At 37.6% G+C, this 6,431-nt stretch overlaps 1 non-coding gene across 1 annotated transcript; it reads right to left on the reverse strand.

The window, feature by feature from the left end:
* Positions 1 to 5,946: 5,946 nt before the first annotated feature.
* On the reverse strand, positions 5,947 to 6,018 carry TRNAW-CCA (transfer RNA tryptophan (anticodon CCA)). The gene has a single exon. It is a non-coding gene; the product is annotated as a tRNA-Trp (tRNA).
* Positions 6,019 to 6,431: the final 413 nt, after the last annotated feature.

Genomic DNA, 6,431 nt, shown 5'->3' on the forward strand with positions numbered 1-6,431 from the left:
CCATCACTCACTTTGCATGTGCAGACATCTTTGGTGAACTTTATGTACAATGCCAATATATAATTCCCCCTACAGATAGCTATTAGAGCAGAAGAGAATGATCAGATCATATACTGGGAAGATATTGGGTCACTCCTAATTGAAGTTCGTAGGTTAAATACTTACTTTTGACCCTATTAAAGTGACTAGCTATGTTACTTGTTTTGCCTGCTCTACAAGATTATTGTTTCTTGCATTACCAACTGATAACTGAGACTCAGAAAAAAATTAATGATGATTAGGTGACTTGAAACGATTGACCAAATATACAGTTCTGAACATCATGTGAAATTCTGGGCCGGATGGAATCAAGATGGCCAGGAGAAATATCAATAACCTCAGATACTGAGATAACACCACCATTATGGCAGAAAGTGAAGAAGAACTTAAGAGACTCTTGTTGAAAGTGAAAGAGGAGAGTGAAAATGTCTGCTTAAAACTCAACATTCAAAAAAACTAAGATTATAGCATCTGTTCCCAAGAAAAAGAAATGCAAAAAGGCAAAATGGTTGTCTGCGGAGGCTTTACAAATAGCTGACAAAAGAAGAGAAGCTAAAGGCAAAGGAGAAAAGGAAAGATATACCTATCTGAATACAGAGTTCCAAAGAATAGTGAGAAGAGATAAGAAAGACTTCCTCTGTGATCAATGCAAAGAAAGAGAGCAAAACAACAGAATGGGAAAGACTAGAGATCTCTTTGAGAAAATTAGAGATACCAAGGGAAAGTTTCATGCAAAGATGGACACAATAAAGGACAGAAATGGGATGGACCTAACAGAAGCAGAAGATATTAAGAAGAGGTGGCAAGAACACACAGAAGAACTATAAAAAAAGATCTTTATTACCCAGATAACCATGATGGTGTGATCACTCACCTAGAGCCATACATCCTAGAATGCAAAGTCAAGTGGGCCTTAGGAAGCATCTCTACGAACAAAGCTAGTGGAAGTGATGGAATTCCAGTTGAGCTATTTCAAATCTTAAAAGATGATGCTGTGAAAGTGCTGCACTCAATATACCAGCAAATTTGGAAAACTCAGCAGTGGTTTTCCTGAGTGGAAAACTCAGGACTGGAAAAGGTCAGTTTTCATTCCAATCCCAAAGAAGGGCAATGACAAAGAATGTTCAAACTACCTCACTATTGCACTCATCTCACACACTAACAAAATAATGCTCAAAGTTCTCCAAGCCAGGCTTCAACAGTACTTGAATCATGAACTTCCAGATATTCAAGCTGGATTTAGAAAAGGCAGAGGAAGCAGAGATCAAATTGCCAACATCTGTTGGATCCTAGAAAAAGCAAGAGAATTCCATCAAAACATCTACCTCTGCTTCATTGACTGTGCCAAAGCCTTTGACTGTGTGAATCACAACAAACTATGGAAAACAGTTAAAGAGATGGGAATACCAGATCACTTTACCTACTTCCTGAGAAATCCACATGCACGTCAAGTAGACACAGGTAGAACCAGACATGGAACAACAGACTGTTTCCAAATTGGGAAAGGAGTGCGTCAAGGCTATACATTGTCACCCTGCTTATTTAACTTATATGCAGAGTACATCATGTGAAATGCCAGGCTGAATGAAGCACAAGCTGGAATCAAGATTGCCAGGAGAAATATCAATAACCTTAGATATGCAGATGACACCACCCTTATGGCAAAAAGTGAAGAGAAGCTAAAGAACCTCTTGATGAAAGTGAAAGACGAGAGTGAAAATGTTGGCTTAAAACTCAACATTCAGAAAAGTAAGATTATGGCATCCATGATCTTCATGACAAATAGATGGGAAGACAATGGAAACAGTGACAGACCCTATTTTCTTGGGCTCCAAAATCACTGCAGATGGTGAGTGCAGCCATGAAATTAAATGACACTTGCTCCTTGAAAGAAAAGCTATGATCAAACTAGACAGCATATTAAAAAACACAGATATTACTTTGTTGACATTGGCCCATCTAGTCAAAGCTATGGTTTTTCCAGTATTCATGTAAGGCTGTGAAAGTTTTACTATAAAGAAAGCTGAGCACTGAAGAATTGATGCTTTTGAAAGGTGGTGTTGGAGAAGGTGCTTGAGAGTCCCTTGGACTGCAAGGAGATCAAACCAGTCAATTCTGAAGGAAGTCAGGCCTGAATATTCATTGGAAGAAATGAATATTTCTGAATGATGCTGAAGCTGAAACTCCAATACTTAGGCTACCTGATGTGAAGGACTGACTCATTAGAATAGACTCTGATGCTGGGCGAGATTGAAGGCAAGAAGAGAAGGGGATGACAGAGGATGAGATGGTTGAATGGCATCACTGACTCAATGGACATAAGTCTGAGCAAGCTCCAGGAGTTGGTGATGGACAGGGAAGTCTAGTGTGCTGCAGTCCATGGGGTCACAGAGTTGGAGACGACTGAGACTCAACTGAGCTGAAATGATAAGTTTGTAATAGTTTAACTCTAGATATGGGAAAAAGCAAAAAAAAAAAAAAAGCAAAAACAAAACCCACACTGTTTTGTGGACCATGACAGACTAATAAGACAGGCAGTTCAGAGGTTTTTGGCTACTGTTAACAGGGACTGGTCCAATAATAGCATACCACATGTCTGTCAACAGAATCCTCATTTGACCTGGGAATGAATGTTCCTAGTGCCATGGACATACTGATCAGGAAATGTCTGACAAATCTTGGTAGAAATATTAATAAGGCCATGAGGGAGGTGATTGTAAAATAAGTAATTTTGCCCATCTTCTAGTTCTATAAGAATCAAGTCATTAGCGAGTCCAATTGCTGAAAGATCAGGATGAGGCATTCAGTGCTCTGGGAAAACTGGAAGAACAGGCCATGAGATATTTAAATATTTTCAAAAGAAAATTTTATAAACTCAGTTTCTTCAGAACAGCATCAATACATGTATATTATCAAGTGTGAAACAGGTCACCAGTCCAGGTTGGATGCATGAGACAAGTGTGCTCGGCCCTGGTGCACTGGGATGACCCAGAGGGATGGGATGGGGAGGGAGGTGGGAGGGGGGTTCAGGATGGGGAACACATGTAAATCCATGGCTGATTCATGTCAATGTATGGCCAAAACCACTACAATATTGTAAAGTGATTAGCCTCCAACTAATAAAAATAATTGGGAAAAAAAGGCAATAAACTCAGAAAAATATTTGCAACTCCAAAAAAAAAAAAACAAAAAAAACCTCAGTTTCTTGCATCTTCCTACACTTAGAAAACCACTAAAACCATTAACTAAGATATCTGTTCCTTGCAAATAGCAGTAACCTTCTACCAAGATATGTACTTGAATGCACGTATTCCTTCTCTAAAATCACATATATACTGATTTCCCCCATTACCTCTTTGGAACACTCCTTAGAGCTTTCTGAAATATGTCTGCCAGGTTATAAACCTCAGGTTGGTTTGAATAAAATTTTTTATTTCTTAGATTGACTGTTGATTAACTTTATTGGTACACAAGTACTAGGTATATAACATACAATGTGATGAGTACAGTTAATGCTGCTGTATGGTATTTGAAAGTTATTAAAAGAGTAGACCCTAAGAGTTCTCATCACAAGGGAGCAAACCTTTTCTTTTTTCTTTCTTCTCTTTTTTGTATCTACATGAGATGATGGATGTTAACTAAACTTATTGTGGCAGTTACTTCACAGTACATGTTAACCAAATCATGCTGTATAACTTAAAATTATACAGTGATGAATGTCAATTATATCTCAACAAAACTGGAAAAAAATACATTCACTTAAATTTAAACTCTTTAAAAAGAAAGAAAATCGTGAAATTTACTACCTAAAAATAATCTGGAGATCAAATTCTTTACAATATGATATAACTGTCAGGCCATTTAATTCGGGAGAGGTGTGGCATTCTTTGGTATTTCCACTATTCCCAGTGGTGGAAATCAATTCAGATGACCAAGAGCACTTGGGAACAGTGCACAGGGCTTCATTTTAACAAATTTCAGTGACTGTGCAGCTTTCTATTTGATGATAGCAACTATATTTCTGCCATACTGATGGAAATCTCTGCAGATAAGGATGCTGTCAAGAGACTATTGCTATTTTAAAACATTCAGCACTTCTAAAAACATTATCGGCTGTTGTTCGCTTACTTTTCAGTGTCTCATTCCTTTTGTAAACCCCAGATTAGGACCTAGTGTAATCAAGGATAGTAGCATGCTTATAATAAACCTTGGGTCTTCCTTCCCAGGAAAAAAATGATTGCTTTCCCAGCTTTCCTCAAATAATAGCTTGGTGTAGTTACTCTGAGGGTTATGAATAGTAAGTAATCCCTTAAGGGATGTAGCTAGCAAATTGAAATCCTTAAGCAAATTACAGAATAGATTATAAAATCTATTCACTGGGGAGAAAGGAGGGGTTCAGTTTTTTAAAAGAACATTTTGTTCTTTTAAAAACAAGTTTAGTAAATCAATCATGGTAGCAGAATACTGACAGAGGAAACTTCTATCTCAAGATCTAATGGTGCCCACCAAAGAAACTAGGGAAGGTATCTATTGAGAATATTTAGATGAGAATATAAAGGAATAGTTGATGTTTTAAAGATAAGTATCAGTTCAGTCACTCAGTCATATCTTACTCTTTGTGGCTAATGGACTGCAGCCTGCCAGGCTTCCCTGGCCATCACCAACTCCTGGAGCTTGCTCAAACTCATGTCCATCCAGTCAGTGATGCCATCCAACCATGTCATTCTCTGCCTTCCCCTTATCCTCCTGCCTTCAATCTTTCCCAGGATCAGAGTCATTTCCAATGAGTCAGCTCTTCACATCAGGTGGCCAAAGTATTGGAGCTTCAGCTTCAGTTCTTCCAATGAATTTTCATGACTGATTTCCTTTAGGATTGACTTGTTGGATCTCCTTGCAGTCCAATGGACTCTTAAGAGTCTTCTCCAGTACTACAGTTCAAAAGCATCAGTTCTTCAGCACTCATATTTCTTTAAAGTCCAACTCTCACATCCACATGTGACTACTGGAAAAACCATAGCTTTGACTAAATGCATTTTTGTAATAAAAAGACGGGTCTTTCTTTTTAATTTATTTAATTAATTAATTTATTTAATAAGCTAGGTTGGTCACAGCTTTTCTTCCAAGGAACACATGTCTTTTAATTTCATGGCTGCAGTCACCATCTGCAGTGATTTTGTAGCCCCCCAAAATAAAGGATCTCACTGTTTCCATTGTTTTCCCTTCTATTTGCCATGAAATGATGGGACTGGATGCCATGATCTTAGTATTTTTGTATGCTGAGTTTTAAGCCAGCTCTTCACTCTCCTCTTTCACCTTCATTAAGACGCTCTTTAGTTCCTCTTCGCTTTCTGCCATAAGGGTGTTGTTATCTGCATATCTGGGATTATTGATATTTCTCTCAGCAATCTTGATTCCAGCTTGTGCTTCATCCAAACAAAGATACATATACCTATTGTTAAACTTAGAATTTTAACCTATGTAAAATATCATGTTTTATTAAGGCATATTGATATCCCTAAAGAATGACCCATCTTGCCTGGTGAAGTGTTCTGGAGATTTTTCTTTGAAAACATCTTTTCTTTCTTAATCTTTGAATAGTATTAAAAGTTAGAATTTTACAACTAAAAGAAAAAAATAGCACAAAATTATTCCTATAGGCAAAACTTTAAAGAAAAACAATGCATGTTGAAGTTACAGGTCCAATGTAATTTTCTCAACCAGTAGAAACAATTCACCCTCATAATACCTAATTACTCCTCAGTCATTCCTTGAGAGTGAAAGTGAAGTCACTCAGTCGTGTTCAACTCTTTGAGACCTGGTGGACTCTAGCCTACCAAGCTCCTCAGTCCATGGGATTCTCCAGGCAAGAATGCTAGAGTAAGTTACCATTTCCTTCTCCAGGGGATCTTCCCAACCCAGGGATCGAACCCGGGTCTCCCGCATTGGAGGCAGACGCTTTAACCTCTGAGCCACCAGGGAAGCCCTTACTTCCCAACAATTTAAGTTTATGGTAGTTAAGAGCATGTTTGTCATTTCTTTTAAAATGGAAATATGTACAAATGCTGCTGCCACCGAGACGTGTTCAGTTGACCCCTTGAAATGTAGCCCACCAGGCTCCTCTGCTAGTGGAATTTTCCAGGAAAAAATATTGGGGTAGGTTGCCATTTCCTCCTCCAATGTACAAATGAGATATAAGTAAATGCTTAAGGCATATCTTAAATGTCTTAAATGAAAGTAATATCAACACATGTTATCAAGTGTATTATCAACATATGATATCAAATTTAATGTCAAATTTCATTTTAAGAACAAGGGAAATGATTCTTTATTTGTTGCAAGAATATATAATTATGAATAAAGAATATAATAATACTTTGTTTATGTTATCTTCT

This window comes from Dama dama, chromosome X (assembly GCF_033118175.1).
Source record: "Dama dama isolate Ldn47 chromosome X, ASM3311817v1, whole genome shotgun sequence".
Classification (NCBI taxonomy): domain Eukaryota; kingdom Metazoa; phylum Chordata; class Mammalia; order Artiodactyla; family Cervidae; genus Dama; species Dama dama.